Source organism: Chelonoidis abingdonii, chromosome 15, assembly GCF_003597395.2.
Source record: "Chelonoidis abingdonii isolate Lonesome George chromosome 15, CheloAbing_2.0, whole genome shotgun sequence".
Lineage (NCBI taxonomy): Eukaryota > Metazoa > Chordata > Testudines > Testudinidae > Chelonoidis > Chelonoidis abingdonii.
This window is the reverse complement of record NC_133783.1, coordinates 6,448,254-6,466,693: the sequence shown is the minus strand read 5'-3', so window position 1 is coordinate 6,466,693 and position 18,440 is coordinate 6,448,254. Positions and strand designations below refer to the sequence as shown.

Here is an 18,440-nt window from a genome sequence, read left to right as displayed (position 1 = left end):
CTTGGACAGCATGCCTCAGGTTGCAGGCCCCATGACTAGGGCCTGAAGTCCGTGAGATTCAGCTTTGACTCCTTTTCCCAGAGCAGTGAGGCTTGGGCTTTGGCCCCTCACTGGGGGATGGGGCTCTGGCAGGCTCAGGCTTCGGTTCCTCCTCCTCCTCGCCCCAGGGTTCTGAAGTAATTTTTGTTGTCAGAAGGAGGTCACAGTGCAATGAGGTTTGAGAGCCACTGGTGTATACTAATGTCATCTTGTTAGATCCACTGCAACACATGGTCCAAACAGGTTGCATGCACTTTTTCTTGCTTTACAGGAAAAACAGACCATTTTTTGTTCTGAGTTCTACTTTTAAAACTTTTCCTCCATAGCTAGCAAGGAAATTCTTATGGCAAAATTATTTAAAAACCAAAATGATGGTTTAGATGCAGAAATATAAAGCAAAAAAACCCAGAGGTAGTTGGCACATTCTTTAAACAAAATAGTTGGACAACAATATTGCCAAGCTGGGTAGCATGGTCTCTTCATAAGAGAATAATCGCACACAAAATGCAATTCCTGAATTACTGACTCCAGCTTCTCCTGAGTAGCACCTTCTCATTTCCCTGGTTCAGCCTTGCTTTCAAGGCTTCCCTGGGCCTTTTCCCTACCATTCTAGCTAGCTTTTTGAGAGTTTGATCCACTATAGTGGAATTCTTTCGTTCGGTGGATTCAACCGTTCAACTTAAGCCTGTAACATCACTTACACCCTTGAGCCACTTGGGATGTCAGTTTCTCCTTTGTTGCTAGGGAATTCATACTTGAATGACTGTAGGAAGCTTAGTCTTTTAAATAAATTTTCTTTTACTTGCTTATGTCTTACTGTCAAGCCACTCAAATCCATTCGATACATTTCTCTAGTTCACACAAGTGAATTAACTTATTCCTACAAAACTTTGCATGTAAAGGGACTCAGGAACAATTTAATAGCATGAGTGGTGCATTAAAAGCCCTGCTTATTCAATTTTTACACCAGTCTGAAATATAAACATTTAAAACAATGTAGGATAGCTCAGAGTAAATTTGCTAATTCCACCAAGAATATACTTTTCTTTTTGTAAAGGGGAAAGGATTCATTTGTTAGAACTGAAATACTGACTTTTCAGTAGCTGGCAAAGCTTCTCAGCCATTTATTTGCCTACTGTAATTTGCATTGTCATTCATATACCAAAACACTCTCTTACAGTTTCAACAGCATTTCAGGTGACACCACTGGAACGAGCCCAATAGTTTAGAGGCACTGTGGATGGCAAACGACCATTTGGAAGGGATTGAGGGCTTGGCTACACTGGAGAGTTGCAGCGCTGGTGAAGGGGTTACAGCGCTGCAACTCACTCTGTGTACACGCTTACAAAGCCCAGCCAGCGCTGCAACTCCCTGGCTGCAGCGCTGGCTGTACACCTGGTCTGATTGGGGTGTAGCGATTCCAGCGCTGCTGATGCAGCGCTGCTCATCAGGTGTGGACACCAACAGCGCTGTTGTTGGCCTCCAGGGTATTAAGAGGTATCCCAGAATTCCTGTCCACAACAAACCGGAAGAATGGCTGAACGACGAGCTCTAAAAAACAAACACAGCTGCTCTTTGCTCCAGCGAGCGAGCGAACAGAGGAAGAGGAATTGCTTTGGAGTGTTCACAGCTATTTATTTAAGGGGAGAGGGGAGTCTGTGTTGAGCAGCTGCTTATGTGGTCTGAAGGCTATTTAGGAGTGCATAATTTGCATTTAGTGAATAAGAGAGGGGTGGGGGAAGGGTCAAAACTTTTAAAATGATTGAAGGTAGCTGCTGTGTATCTTCTAGTCCTTAGAACTTGCAAGGCAGGGAGCTGAGAACAGCGTCAGCTCCAAAAATCCACTCTCTCTGTCTCCCCCATGCTCCCTGTCACACTCCACCCCACCCCCCTGTTTTGAAAAGCACGTTGCAGCCACTTGAACGCTGGGATAGCTGCCCACAATGCACCACTCCCAACAGCGCTGCAAATGCTGCAAATGTGGCCACACTGCAGCGCTGGTAGCTGTCAGTGTGGCCACACTGCAGCGCTGTTCCTACACAGCTGTACGACCACAGCTGTAACTCCCAGCGCTGCACAATTCCAAGTGTAGCCAAGCCCTAAGCAAATCTACTTCAGTTTAATAGCCACACACACACACTGGCTCATGACCCTCTGAGTGTAGATAAATAGCAGGTAAGTACCTTGTGGATTACTACCCAGAGGGTGCAGATTACTACCCAGAGGTTGCTAACTCCCCTACATTATTCAAGCAATCATGTTTTGCACCAGTTTGGGGTACACCAACATTAACTAAGCAATACCAAATTGTTTACTTTCACATATTCTTATTTCATTTGTGAAGCTGTGTATTTTTTTTTTCTTTTTTTTTTTTGTGAAAGCCCAGTTATCCCCAAAGGCAAAATAAGTACCTGAATTATCAGGGCCAGTAATTATTGGCCTCTGGCATACAGGAAAATGTACAAGGAACAAACTATCTGTTTTTAATTTAATTCCAGTCCCTTATTTCCCAGCAATTGCACATGGCCACACATTCTAAACACACACTCCTAACTCAGAGTACAACAAAAGAGGCTAGTAATCTCCAAAGCCAATGCCTCGCTACAGGTCCAATCAAACCCACATGTGGAAGCGACCAAATATTTTGCATTTTGCTTACTGCTAATAATGCCGCTACACTTCATTAAAAGCAGTTTATCATTTTATCTACTCTCTCTGATTAATTAACCTCTGGTTAAAATGAATGAGCACTTGATTTCAGGATGCTATTAATGTATCACTGGTGAGCCATTGCTTGCATATTTCCATTCTTTTCTTTTTATTCCCTGATCATTCACACCACACTAACATTGTTTTTCAGACCTCTCTGCTTACTGTTCCTCCCCCTCAAATATGCCACAAAAATTATTCCCCCCGCCCCCTCGGGTGTGGGGGGGGAGAGGTGGTGGAGAGAGAGACAGGAGCTGTAACCTGAAACTTTCAATGCCTCTGCAGGAAAATGCAATTTAATAGTCTGCATTTTAGTATAGTTTCCATACTGACCACAAGAATAGAAATAGAAGAATGGGAAGAAAGACTAGGCTGGTGAGGGCAGGTCAAAAGATACCATTAACACATGCAAATCATTTAGCTATCAGGAGTAGGATATAGTTTTACATGGTAATCACAAACAGTAGCTCCATTATGAAAAACCTACATTCGGAAAGAAGGAAAGAATTCCCTTCCTCAGCCAAATTCCATGTGCTATATATGGATAGAGACCTGCTACCATATATACCTGCAAAGTTCACCATGGCACGTGATCCCTATATCTAGATTTTTAAGAGGAAAATAAATAAAAAAAATCACACCACCACACTTTAAGTATTTTAGAACCGCAACAATCCCATTCAAACCTCTGGCTGATAAATAGGACTTCCCCTCACACCTCTAAACCCAATTTTACTATGACCTACAAATCAGATATGCATCTTCTCTCCCCTCAATTGATTTTATTAATACTACAAAATGCCAAAATGCCCTTCTTTCTGTTCACCGAAATGTTAAGCATTCCTTCTTCACACATAAAACTCATGGTGCATTTGACCACTGAAGGGAAATCAGCCCCCTACCAAAACCTAAACAACAATGTTCTCATGATTTCAGGGAGGAAAGGGGGAGGAAATTCTTCTGTTCTCCACCAAAAATTAGATATGAAACATTTTAAAGATCATGACTACTCAGGTAAATAATCTACCCCAGCAAACAGACCAGGTTTTTTTTAATACTTTGTTTCATTACCACCTAGAGGTCTCTTCCAAGATTGGGGCTCCACAGTGTTAGCAGCCAAACACGAGTAAGAGAGTCCCTGCCCCAACAAGCTTACAGTCCAAATAGATAAGACAAAGGGTGAGAACGGAAGGGAAATAGAAGGACTGAGAAGGACAAGTAATTTGCCCAGCATTACACAGCAATTTGATAACTGAGCTGGGAAGAGAACTCTATCCAGTCCAGTACTTTATCCATAAGACCACACACCCTATTGGGTTAGTTTATGATTTCTGAATCACACACTACAATTCCCCTTTGATTTTGTATTTGTGAATGGGCAAGTTATTGAAATGTACAAGACTCACACACGCATGTATATACAGAACCGAAGAATGGAGAAATGTGTACATACACCAGAGCTTCCTTAACAGCAGGGAACAATTCTGCATTTGAGGGGGAAAAAACCCTTTTCATTGCTAACTTCCACAAATGGGATTAAGCCTGATTAAACTTTCCCATTAGAAGTAATGTGGAACATAGGCAAAAGTAATGATAAAAATTGTCATACACACACATATGCACATATAGACACACACAAACACACACACTTTTCCTCCCAGTCACTGATTACAGATTAGCTCCACAGGCGCACTTTAAAAACTCCATTCTGCAGATTGTTAGGTTGCACTCCCTCAACTCTTCTGCAGTCACTGCGAAGCATACTAGTCACAGCTCCTCTTAGTTAGAAGAGAATGTACAAGAGAAAAGACTTTAAATGTATAGCTCTGCAGGAAAAACTCTTTTCCTGGCCTGGAAAATTTTAAAAATTTAGGGGACAAACATCCCATTCTAACTGGGACAAAAAGTTGAAATCTTGAAAATTTTCAAGAACCAACAATGTGAAAAAATTTATTTTGATAATTGCATAATGTTTTATTATTTTGATTTTTTTACTGTAATTAGTTAAATTGCAAAAACAAAAAGTCATTTCAAACAAAATTTTTCATCTTAAATTTTTTTTAAAGTATCCAAATTGTCAGAACAGCCCATTAGAACAATTTCAAAACATTCCTGTTCTCCCCCCAAGTTTTTTCTAAACAACATTCATCAAAATCTATCCTTTCCCATTAACATTTTTGGATTTGATGAACTGGTGTTTTCTGACAAAATGTATTTTCGAAAAATTCCTAACCAGCTCCTCTTGAATGTAAAGTCTGACAATATTTGTTCTTTTGTACTGCTTTATTTAGAAGTCTACTTAGTTAAGATTCATATAACAAATGTAAGAGAGACATATCTATTCCAGTAACTCTGTACCATGTAGTTTATGATGCTGATGTCCAGCCATCATATGTCATGCAAGTAAAAAACACAGCTCATCTCACAAATTGCCTTCCTCCATATTTTGTGTTCATTTTCTTCTCTTCACTTCAAGTTTTCTCCCTTCCATATATCTAGGACCTGTCCCCAATTCCACAGACTACAAAGGGGGTCTCCCCTTCTCTAATATCGGGGTGGGCAAACTTTTTGGTCCGAGGGCCATGTCAGGGAATAGAAATTGTATGGCAGGCCATGAATGCTCACAAAATTGGGGCTGGGGTACAGGAGGGGGTGAGGGCTCTGGTTGGGGGTCTGGGCTCTAGAGTGGGGCTAGGGACGAGGAGTTTGGAGTGTAAGAGGGTGCTCTGGGCTGGGAACAAGGGGTTCGGAGGGTGGGGGATCAGGGCTCACAAAAGGGTGCGGAAAGGGGTGAAGGTTCCAGCTGGGGGTACAGACTCTGGGGTGGGGCTAGGAATGAGAAGTTAGCGGTGCAGTAGGGTGCTCCGGGCTGGGATTGAGGGGTTTGTAGTGTGAAAGAGGGATCAGGGCTGAGGAAGGGGGTTGGGGCATAGGCTCCGAGTGGCACTTACCTCAAGTAGCTCCCAGAACCAGTGGCATGTCCCTTCTTCGGCTCCTACGCAGAGGCACGGCCAGACAGCTCTGCACACCGTCCCTGCAGCTCCCACTGGCGCAACAGAGGAGGCCATTGGAGGGTGTAGGAGCCAGAGCAGGGCCATGCTGCCGCTTCTGGGAGCCGCATGGTGCAGCCCCCAACCCAGGGCCCTGGCCGGAGCAGAGTGAAGCCGCATGATGTGGCCACCGACCCGGCTGGAGCAGGGCTAAGCCGCGAAATCCGATCCCTGCCCCAGCGGCAGCTTGCGGGCCAGCTTAAAATGGCTTGCGGGCCAAATCCAGTCCACAGGCTGTAGTTTGCCCATCCCTGTCTTATGTGATATAACAAGACTTGGCAGACTTTGATTTTTTTAATATAATTTTCATTATCAATTTTTATTTTAAGCATTTTTATCAATTTAAATTTTCAAATCTGTGCAAAATTATGGGGGAGAGGGTCAGCCAATGGTTATTTAATGACTGTGGACACTGATGAGAATCAAGATGTTAAAGCTTTGTAACAATTAAAATGTAACAACAACTGGTCAGCATCACATCAAAATATACAAAGTAAATATTCTTAAATGGTTCAAAAAATTCTCAGGCAGCATTTTTGTTACTCTATCTGTAAATTTTTATTACTATTGATGGAAATATTTTTTCGTTGGTTTGTGTGTGGAAAGTGAAATTGACATTTACTGATATTTACCAACAAAAAACTAATCCTTCCAAGCATAGGCATAACTAGCGCTTAAAGAGAGCTCTCCAGGCAAAGAAAAAATGCAAGCCTCCATGAAGTGCTCCTCCTCCCATCCAAGGAGTGCTGCTGAAGTATGACAGGGTCAATGTGTAGAAAGGCCCCAATTCAGCAAATCATTTAAACACGTGCTTAAGTCCATCCCTATTCATCGAAGTACTTAAACACAAGCATGTACTTAAAATTTAGCATAACTTAAAGTTAAGCATGCACTTCAGTGGCGATGTACTGTTTAATCAGGACTTAAGGCCTGTGCGAAGATGGACTCAGAGGTCTGACTCCTGACTGGGTGCTGGATAGCTTCATAGCTTTGACATTGGATATGTTTGCTGTACTAGAAATCTTAACTCAAAATCTTTCTTTTCTTTTTTTTTTTAAAGAAAAAAAAAAGACATTAAGCAAATATCCTGTTGAAACACTGCTCAAAGTCTTGAAAACTATTAACTTGATTTATGTGTGAAAAGAGAAATACAAACAGAGTAAGCTTACCACCAGTAGATAAGCTATTACAGACACCGCTTAACATACCACAGCGTCACCCACCTGAAATATGTTAGCTAGAAGCTGTATCACCTTTTCTCTGGAGATGGGTTAGGAGAAAGGGAAAAAATAAAATAAAGAGATGACTTTGCTCCAATCTTGAAAGCACTTTCTTCTTCTTGTTATTCTAAGCATGTCAGTTATGAACAGGGTCTCACCTTTGTATACGATTTATACTTTCTAGGAGCGAAAAATCTTTGCCCAAGTTTAATTGAAGAGAGGACAAAAAAAAGGTAACTCCACGTACAGCAATGAAACAACAAACATGAAACTTCAGCAAATGTTTGGCTATTTAACAATCAGACATTCCCTCCTTCTCCACCCCCTCAAAAAATACTTCGAAGTCCAGCAAGAATACCTTTCCTTCTCCCTTCACTTCCCCCACTATCCAAAAGGTTTCAGCCCAACAAACTTGGAAGCATTTTCCTTTTGCTTTGTTTCCAAAATATCACTACCATGTCCCACCTCTTCTCCTAAAGCTTTTCACCCCAAGGGATACAGACTGGGTGATAGCATTTGATAGCAGACTGCTGCTTAAACACCATACATAAGCAGGCAGTTAAAAGCACATGCTGCACTAAGGTACTGTAAAGGGGCTTAACAATGTAAATTTCTTTGTCTGACACATGGAAGCAGTTGGAAAAGGACATCACCCAAAACCAGCATTATCTCCCCGGACCTCTGGCATGTTGGTCAGGTGAAGAATGAAGAAAAGCGGGGCATATAGGGACAAGGGCTACGCCTGAGCTCCTGGCATAAGCAACAGCTGAGGAGGGGGGGAAATATCTCTGACTTGTTACAGTAATGTGAGCCAGCAACAGGAAGAGAGGGGGTTATCCAAGGAAAAATGCAGTACTATGCTGAGGTAATAGACGCACAGACCGAGTACCCTAGCCTAAGAGAAATGGCAATAGCCCTGAAGCAGGGCCCTCACAGGAAGAGACTGGGAATATAGGGTAAATGCAAAGTTTTCAGTTAAAAAATATAATTGATTAAATCAAAACAAAACACAAACAGAAAACCCCCAACAAGGCTAATGAGCAGAGTCTCACCAAAAAAAAAAAACCACCCCACAGCCCTGTGAGGTTTGGGTTTACAGGTTTACATTAACCCAATTCCTGTGAGTTTTGGGGTCTGAAAGAACCCAGAGACTGTAAGCAAGTTCAGCTGGAACTGCCAGGTTTTGCAGTGTTTTTTGCCCAGAACTCCAGGTCAGACCAAGCTTGCAAATCTCAGTCAATTTGCTCCAAGTTCTGGGTTTGAAATGAACATATCCCATAGCTCTAATAAGAATCTCTCTGGGGTAAAGTGGATTTAGGGATTGTGAGGTGGTTTCTGCTAGCCTTCCTTCCCTATCAACTCCCCCTTATCCGTATGGCTAATTCAGGGAATACATGCCTGAAGCAGTCAGGAGATTCCTATGATTTAGTCTGGCAGCCAGGGAGAAAGGTTATCAGCCATTTTAAAACAAGATTTAGAGAGCCAAGCCAGCTGGGTAGTTGGTGCCATTTTTCAAAGGTGAGAAAGGGAGGAGTGAAACTTACCTTTCTACAGTAATAAGGATTAGTGGTCTGGGAGTCTAGCACTCCTCCCTCATTAAAAGATATGAGACAAAGTGATAGACAGGTAATTACCTAGAAGGAGCCCTAGGGAAATTCCAGGAGACTCCATTAGAATGCTTCAACTGGTCTGTAGGTTTCTGCTTATCTCTTAGTATCAATTGAAGCTCCCCAGGAAGAGTAACCCAAAACGTCCATTGCTTTGTTTCAGAAGGTAATCAGTCACCCAGTAGGGGCCCTTCTAATAAAGGATTTGCTTTCTCCCCACTGTCAGCAGCACAGTGGCAAGCATAGGACAGAGCTGCTCCAGGCAGATTTGCCTACCTGCAGTTTGTCATTTGGTCAGCAAGTTATACCCTGCAGTATCTGCACTTAGTCTGAGGTTTTACATTTTGCATCAAACAGTCTATGGGACTGTTGTCCATGGATGCCCCAGAATCACTGGGCGAATGATTCATTTAGGAATCGGTTATCGTAGGATAAAGAGAGCTAAAGAATGAACAATGGCCTTCCAAAGGAGCCTAAAGGAATTAGGTGCTCAAATCAACTTGGCTTTCAATGGAACTTCGGCACTTAACTCCCTTAGCATCACCTGAAAGTCTCAGCAGGAAGTAACAACATTTAAAAACATGTTCTAAGATAGGTTCATCTAAAATGTTTGTAAGGATAGAAACTGCTTTGCAATCATTAACTTGCAGGGTATTGGGGACATGGAATATAAACCATATTCCAAGAAATGGAAAGATGAGTGAGGATTACATAAGATCACATCATCATCTATGGCCATGGAATTTAATACATAGAGGCGCATACATACCATATTCTGGCACTTCTGCCTGGAACTACAAGCATTTAAATACATGAAAAACAAGTTCAGTTGGAAGGAAACATAAGGTAGAAGACAGGGCACTGGATTTGGCCTTAGAAAACCTGGGTTTAATTCTTGGGTCTGCCACCAGCCTCCTGGGTGAACTTTGGCAAATCACATCTGCCCATGCCTCACTTTCCTCATATGTAAAAAAAAGGGATATTAATATTGATTCTCTTTGTAAAGCGCTTTGACATCTATTGATAAAAATTGTTATGTAAGATCTAGGTATTATGATTATTAACCAATCTTTTCCAAATCTCAAGGAAAGATGAGATTTAAATGTAGAATTAGTCAAATGTAGGTCATTTTACCTGAGTCAGTATTTTGCCCAGTGGGAGGCCTTTCTCCCCTGGTATTGATTGCAAATGACCACAGAGGACCAGAAATGGAGGGCAGGAGCCCAGGAACTAAGCTAATGCAGATAAGTCATCGTTCCACCAATGCACTGGCCATTTTTTTAAAAATTATGTTTTCTACTAACATTTTAACCAAACCTTTTCCTGCAGTTGCTCAAAATTAGCTCTCTATCCTACACGTAGAAATAGGCACATGACAGGACTGTATGCATGAATGAACATACACAGAAGCCTCTCTTTGCATGAGTACATTGAAGAGGATGGAAAACCATCAACTTGGAGATGATCTAAGAAAATAAAAATTCCACATTGACAAGCTTATTCTAACCTTACCCTCCTTTCCCACCTGCTCCAAAAGAGGTTTAACAGGCAAGATGCCTAAAACAGGCAGATAACAATTACCTTTTACTTCTCTGAAGAGGCCGCCGCCAATTAGCACATTCCTGGAGCTTCTAATTCAGTCAGGAAAAAAAAAGGGGGATGAGCTGGGATTGATGTCTCAGTCTGTAACACACAGTACTTCCTAAGAGAGAGAAAAAACAGAAAAGGGGAAGGTAAATATCAGCTTTCTTGTCCTTTGAAGGTACAGCAGATTACAGCAACTCCTCAGCATATCTATAGTCCCTCCCCATTTCTCCGGCCCCAAAATAGCCATCCCTAACCGTACTGATCCACACACACATTTAAAAATCACACATACAAATGCTTGTGTGCTCATCCTATCAAAGATCATTAATACCAACGTGACGTATCTGAATAACCACTACTCCAATTTTAAATATTTTTATTTTTTATTTTCATTCCAGTGTATACGAACTCCTAACCCAGGTTATGTTCTTGAACAAATACTTCAAAATACAATCCAAAAAGATGAGGCACAAATCAACAAACCTTCCCCACGCTGAAGAAGCCAGTTCACAAAACAGAAACTTTCTCAACTCAGCTCCCACAATAGCTTAATCCCTCCCCTCAGAGGGATCTCTGGCCCCATCTGCCACAACTGGATGTTCAAGGAAGAAACACACCTCTGACCAACAGAAGTTTCCCCAAGAAAGGCACTGGTGTGGACCGCGCTATGTGAGCAGGAGATGCTCTCCTGTCAACACAGTTACTGCTGCTCATTGTGGGTGGTTTAATTATGCTGGTGGGAGAGCTCTCTCCCGCTAGCCTAGAGCGACTACACAGGAGACCTTACAGTGGCACAGCTGAAGTGATACAGCTGTGCCGCTGTAAGGTCTGTAGTGCAGATATAGCCTTAGGCAGGCTTAGCATAACCCTTAGCCAAAAGAGAAACTTAGAACAAGGAACCCAATGCTCAGCCTCAGCCTCCACCACCTAGTAAGCTTCTTACAGGGTTTCACTCATTTCTGTTATCCCTGTCAGGACTAACTTGCCCTCTCCCTCCACATACCCCACTGTCAGAAAAAGAGGTGTTTTTTCAGCCTTCTCATTCCTTCCCCCACAGCTACCACCAAGGTTAGGAAGTACTCGAAGGTGTCTCAGATTTCATGGTCCTCTTCCTCTCACTGGTGGCTAGCCCCAAATGAAAGGCAAACAATTTTTTTTTATTTGTTTGTTTTGGGGGGGGGGGGAATCAAAGAGATACATATGAAATAAATTTGCCTGATTAATATATTTGGGGAAATGGCAAACTGCTTTCTGCCCTTCTCTGACTGAGGGTTTATTTAAAGAATTGTCCCTGAAAAATCTAAGTATGAATTGTCTGAACATTGAAGAAATTAAGATTACCCTTTTCCCCAAAAAGAAAAAACAAATGCATCTAGTACCAAACAGTAGCTAACTGTGCCACTTGATCTTCATCTCTCTAAAGAGGTCATTTTTATCTGATGCTAGGGAACCTAACAGGGAGAAAAGGGAAGGTAACCCCATCATAAGGAAATTTGTTCTTAAAACCATTCAGTGCACAGTACAGTTTCTCCAATTCCAAAAGGCCACCGCTTCTGCATCTGCCAGGGGGACTAAACCTATACTCTTCACCCTTTTCTGCCTGCTAGGCAGACTTAAAGCTGCAAGGATAATTCTGACCGGCTTCCCCTCTAGACACATGATGGCCTAAAACAGAATTCACAAAGTAACAACAATAGGGTAAATAAAAAATGACAACCTCTACAAAGATCCTGGAGGAAAAGACACAGAGACTGCACGCAACAGAAATGAGAGAGAGAAAGAACAAAAACGGTCAGTGGCACAAAATGTCTCCTGTTCTGCCCTGCTACATCTGCCCACTGAAGTACCCAGACAAAATAAAGCAGTGATCCAGAATGATAGATCCTGAGATACAAAAGAATCATCTATCTTAAAAAAAAAAAAAAACTTCCTCAACGGCAGACTCTCCCATATAGTAGAAAACCACAATTATATACAGTTTCCCTATTTGCATCTCCTCTACACATCAGGTACCACGGCTGTTTGCACTAAATTGCCTTCAACCAATTTCAGATAAGAAGTAGAGTACTCAAAATGTGACACTTTTTCATGCAAAGGGGAGTAGGCTTAGAGCCCTGATTGTGAAGAACTGAAAAGAAATGACCCTCAATGAACTGGTTGTGACATATGTACTTCCTGAGGCAATGCACTAATCAATATTTACTGACAGACTCACCACAGACCATGTCGGGAAAGACAGCAAAAGAAATACACACACTTATTTTGCATTCATCAGTGATACAAATCAAATACATCCTTCTTTCCTTTTTAATTATTAAATCAAAGACACGCTTTAGGCAGCATTATGATGAAAAGTCTGTACGGATGATTATAAAAACCACAGACACCAGTCAGGTGGAGCTTGTTAGGAGTTGCTATACTAGTTAAATGTCCTATGTTTTAAATACTTTTTATATATAAAAATCATACACATAGTTTCACTCTCCCAAAACAGAACAGAGACTTGAACCTGGGTCTTCCACATCCTTGCTAAATAGCCTAACCACTCAACTATAGGCTATTCTAGATTGGGGGAGTGGGGGGCATCTCTTGCTTTCACAATTCTATCCTGGTCCTGAGAAACCTTTCCTGATGAATGTTTCCCCTAAACTCACCCTTTTGCAGGAAAAGCTTTGGATTGGCATTTTCAACAAAAAACAGTTTTCTCAAACATTTCCTGACCAGTTCTAGTCACTAGCCCCACTGACAGCCACAGCCAGGACTCGACAATCACTGCTCTTACAGAGACAGCTGTAGTCCTCCTCCCACCATGAACAAAGAGAGAATTGGGACCTACAGAAAAGTAAAACATCTGCAAAGCTCTGTCGTTATCCTCCTTTGCCACAATGCTTACAAAAAACTTGACACGGAGAAAAAAGAGAGTTCTGTGTAGTACTTTTTTTTATAAACATTATATTCCTCTTAGGTTATCTGTGGTATTAACTTGCCTGAACGCCAGAAGCCCAGGCGGCTGGCAAGTGAGGTACAGCAAAATCAAGAATTCCCAAAAGCCATGAAATACATTTTGCATATTTTTTTTATTTCATTGATAAATATACACACATTTAAGGACAAATTGTCACTGAGCTTAAATGTCATAACTCACTCTTTCCAGTGGTGAACCACAATGCCAGAAACTTTGAAGAACATAGTGCCACATAAGACTCAAATCTTGGCATACCTAATAGTGCCTCAAGAAGTTGTCTTGTTACCATGGCAATTTACAACGCCCAGGAGTCACTTTATAATGGCGTTGCTGTGGTAACCACTGCTTGGTGAGGCCATGGCAGGTTTGTAGCAGCCTGGGATGCAGGAGGGTTGCGGGCATGGGGCCTACACCCTGTGCGTTTCTGGTCCCAGGTGTGTGCGTGAGGAGCTGCCATTAAGCCCTGTGCCTGCCTTATGCTCTCCCCCTCACCCTCCCATTCTGAGCTGGGTAGCGGCTCCAGCTCCTGGGTTCACCTGCTGCTTCTTCACTGTAAATAAGGACACCTTTTAGTAGCTATCCAATTAAACACTGGGTAGCCTATTTTGTGATTTATGCCTCGCCAGTCAAAAACCTCATGAGCAACCAGTGGCCAGGAGTTAAATCAAAAGGAGGCTGTAAAGGGAAATGAAACAATGGCAAAGATAAGGGTCTTTGAGGGAAACAATTCGGACAATACCCCATCTGGCTCCTTGCAGCCCAGAATGGATGACTCTTCACAAGGGTGAGCCTAAGGAGTCTTCTGTACTCAGAGAAGTTGCTTCTCCCTGCCAGTTAGATAAGCTGAGAGGAACTTACACCTTAAACTTTCTTTGCCAGCTGTTGGGTCATATTTACAAGAGGCCTTTTATTGTTTTTATCCTTTGCTCTACATGCTTTGTACCTTAGATGAATGAATAAATGATGCGATGTTGTTTGTGTCGCAGCATACTTAAGATATGCCTGCACTACAACAGCCACACGGATACAGCTATTGTCATAGTACCATAGCTGTACTGCCATAGTATAGACGCTTCCTCTGTTGACAGAAGGGGTTTTCCTGATGCAGTAGTTAACCCATTTCTCTGAGAGGTGAGGCTTATGTTGAAAGAAGAATTTTTCCATCAACCAAAGCTAGGTCTACAGTGTGGGTTAGGTTGAACTAACTAGGCTGCACATGGCATGACATTTTTCACAGCCCTGAGCGATGTAAATCTAGACATTAGACTAGGCTTATTACTGTCACACGCTCCTGAAGGTAAGCTATTACAGGTGGCAAAACCAAGTTAGGCCTGTGTAATTAACTCGGTTGGAAACTGGGTGGCTGCAGCCCAGATATCCAGTCAAGAGTGGCTGGACTAGAGTGGTTCCATTCAGTGAGGTGTGGGAAGCCAGGCTTGTCACATAAAAGCTGCATTCCAGAGGGACCAGAGCGATCTAAGGCACAGTTCATTCTGTAGCCATGAAACATGACTCCCCCATGTCTATCTACAACTGTTATCGCTAGTCTTCTACCTCCAACATGAACTTTGGGGGGCAGAAACCATCTTCTTGTTCTGTGTCTTGAATAGCACTTTTATCAGTCAGGGGAGTGAAAAAGTAACAAAAACAACGCCACTGACTGACATAAGTTACACTGACAGAAGCACCGGTGTGGATAGCACTATGTTGGTGGGAGATACTTTCCCGCCGACACAGCTACCGCCACTCATTGGGGCTCTCTCCTGCCAGCATAGAGAGGCTACACAGGAGACCTTACAGCAGCACAGCTGCATCGGTACAGCTATGCTGCCGTAAGATCTCTGGTGTAGACATAGCCTCAATGACTTGCCCAACAGCACACAGGATGTTTATGAGCCATGAAATGAACCCAAATTTCCCAAGTCCCAGACCAGTGCTTTAATCACAAGACCATCCTTCATTTCAGGCACTCTTTCCTATCATTTTTCTTGTTCTGCTTTTCCCCCTCTCCCTTAGAAATGAGAAACAACAGATCTCGTTTTCTTTTTTTTTTCCTGGAGGACTTCTTGAGGGTCTCAGATGTGTACTCAAATGGACAAAGATTGAATTTTTAGAAAAGTTATCCCTTCTCCAAGTGAACACTGGAAGCACTGGAGTTAAGCAGGCGCTAAAAAAAAGGGGAAAAAGAACCAAGATTTTTTACACAGAGTAAGTAAAAATCCCTTCCTTTTTACTGCTTATCTTTCAGCCTCTTCACTTAGAAGACCCAATAAAATTATTACTTCACTAGTCACCACAGAGCCTTCCAGGGTAGATGAGACCATAGGTGCCAACTCCGTGGACGTTCGGGGGCTGGAGCACCCTCAGAAAAAAAATATAATGGGTGCTCAGCACCCGCCAGCAGCCACGCCGATCAGCTCCTTCCCCTCCCTCCCAGCTCCTCTTGTCTGCACTGATCATCTATCTGTTCAGCAGTGTGCAGGAGGCCGGGGGGAGGGGGGGGCAGGAAGAGGTGGAGTGGGGAGACCTGGGTAAGCCCCACAGAAAGTTGGCGCCTCTGGATGAAACCAAAGTTTCTAACTGTAAAAAAGAAACAATGAAAAAAAAATACTAGGAGGGAGGAGACACTTGATGAAGTGGCAAAAAGTGCATGAACGATTCCCCAAATTCATACCCTTACAAGTTGGATTTCAATGTTCCTTACAACATTATTTAATATATCTAGGAGATACTCTTATTGAATTTACAAGTCTCTGTCACTATTCCCCACATCCACTGCCAGTCACAAAGAGCAGCAGCCATTTCACAAGCACCAGACAGTTAAGCATCTCAGGCCTTGGCTACACTGGTGCTTTACAGTGCTGCAACTTTCTCACACAGCGCTGCAAAGCGCCAGTGTAAACAGTGCCCCAGCACTGCGAGCGCGGCTCCCAGCGCTACAAGCTAATCCCCATGGGGAGGTGGAGTACCTGAGCGCTGGGAGAGCTCTCTCCAGCACTGGCGCCGTGACCACACTCGCACTTCAAAGCGCTGCCGCGGGAGAGCTCCCACGGCAGCGCTTTGGAGTTTCGAGTGTAGCCAAGCCCTTACTACGAAACCATACACCCAGCTCTAGTCTGTATGCAGAGTTGGTTCCATAGGACAGTTGTCTCTAGTGTGACCAGATGTCCTAATTTTATAGGGACAGTCCCAATTTTGAGGGCTTTTTCTTATATAGGCACCTATTACCCCCCCCCACCCCCATCCTGATTTTTCACGCTCTGGTCACCCTAGTTGTCTCCAGCCACTATTCTCTCCTACTTCCATGGCTGTCTACACTGAAGACATCTTTCTTTACCTTATAAGGCTAATACACACTTCACATGTCTCCGATGAAGGGATCTTCACTTTCTGGAGCATGTTCCCTCACTCCTGATTAAAACAGAGGGTGTATTTATTTTAAAATCACTGTCCTAGTCTCTCCTTATTTTCTAAAGCCTACAGTTTGGAACAGGTGTTTCCAAACATAAAAGCTCCACTACAAATATCTTTGCAAACAGAAAAGTTGCAGAAATATTTATGGAAATGAAAACAAAGGGAAGGAGCATGGTCAGATGAGTCATGAGGATTTCAATAATAATGTTTTCCCATAATCTGACCAGCTCCAGTGAATACACAGGTTTGCCCGTTAGTAGAAATCTATAAGCCACTTTAAACTTCATCTGTAATAATGGTTTGAACTGAGTACATTCTGGGTGCAGTAAATATCCTTCTACTATTTTCTTTAGGGCATTTGAAGACGTAGAAGTGCTTTTAACTAGGGCTGGGCTGTAAATTGTTTTCCTATCCCAGGAACAATATTCAAGATGACAAAGATTTTTCCCATCCTGAATGGGGATGAAAAGTCAAATCAACAACTCAACAACTTCCACAACCAATTCAAACAAAAATTTGGTTTACATCTCTCAACCGTTCTTTTTATTTTAATAATTAAAAGTTGTTTCAAACCTAAGACAGAACTTTTCATTTTTAAAGCATCAAAACATCATCATCATTTCAACTTTTTTCAAAACTGGAAATCTGTTAACACTGCAGAAAGTTTCAATTTTGTTCAACCAGCATTTTTTGACAGAAAAACATTTCATTCAAAGATTCCCAATCAGCTCTATTGCTTACATCGTTAAAGGTTCAGGGCAAAACTGGGAGGCAAGATCAAACCAGTGCCTTAGATGCCTATATAGAAATGCGAGAAGTATGGGTAAGAAGCAGGAAGAACTGGAAGTGCTAATAAATAAATACAACTATGACATTGTTGGCATCACTGAAACTTGGTGGGATAATACACATGATTGGAATGTTGGTGTGGATGGGTATAGTTTGCTCAGGAAGGATAGACAGGGGAAAATAAGGGTCAGGAGGATTGCCCTTATATATTAAAAACGTCACGACACTTGGACTGAGTGGAGATATGGACATAGGAGATGGAATTTGAGAGTCTCTGGTGGATAAAAGGGTAAAAACAAGTGACGTCGTGCTAGGATCTCTACTACAGCCACCTACCAGGTGAAGAGGTGGATGAGGTTTTTTTTAATCAACTAATAAAATCATCCAGCCCAAGAATGGTGATGATGGGGACTTCAACTATTCCGATAATATGGGAAAAAAACACCGCAGGGCACAGACTATCCAATAAGTTCCTGGACTGCATTGCAGACAACTTTCATTTAGCAAGGTTGAAAAAGCCACTGGGAAGCTGTTCTGGACTTGATTTTAACAAATAGGGGAGGAACTCATTGGAATAAAGTAGAAAGGAAGCATTGGTGAAAGTGATCATGAAATCATAGAGTTGCAATTCTAAGAAGGAGTAGAAGGAGTACAGCAAAAAGAGAGACAATGGATTTCAGGAAGGTTGATTGGTTAAACTCAGAAGACTGATAGGTAAGGTCCATGGGAATCAAGACTGAGGAGAAAACACTGAGGAGAGTTGCAGTTTTTCAAAAGGAATATTCAGGCCCAAAAGCAGCTATTCTGATGGTAGAGAAGATAGAAAATGTGGCAAAAGACCACCTTGGCTTAACCACGAGATCTTGCATGACCTACAAAATAAAAAGGAGTCATATAAAAATGGAAACTAGGTCAGATTACAAAGGATAAGAGTAGGCTAATACACGGAGTGCAAGGCAGTTTAGAAAGGCAAAGGCACAAAATGAGCTCAAAACTAGCTATGGAATAAAGGAACAAGAAGACTTTTACAATAATTAGAAGCAAGAGAAGACAAGGACAG

General features: G+C 42.3%; 1 protein-coding gene across 10 annotated transcripts in view; it reads right to left on the bottom strand.

The window, feature by feature from the left end:
* ZMIZ1 (zinc finger MIZ-type containing 1) overlaps positions 1–18,440 on the bottom strand; it is a 522,010-nt gene that overhangs the window by 426,546 nt on the left and 77,024 nt on the right. For all 10 annotated transcript variants that reach the window (XM_032786391.2, XM_032786404.2, XM_032786405.2 and 7 more), the window contains exon 2: positions 10,207–10,327. The gene's annotated coding sequence lies outside the window, so the exon portion shown is untranslated. The remainder of the gene's footprint in view (positions 1–10,206; positions 10,328–18,440) is intronic.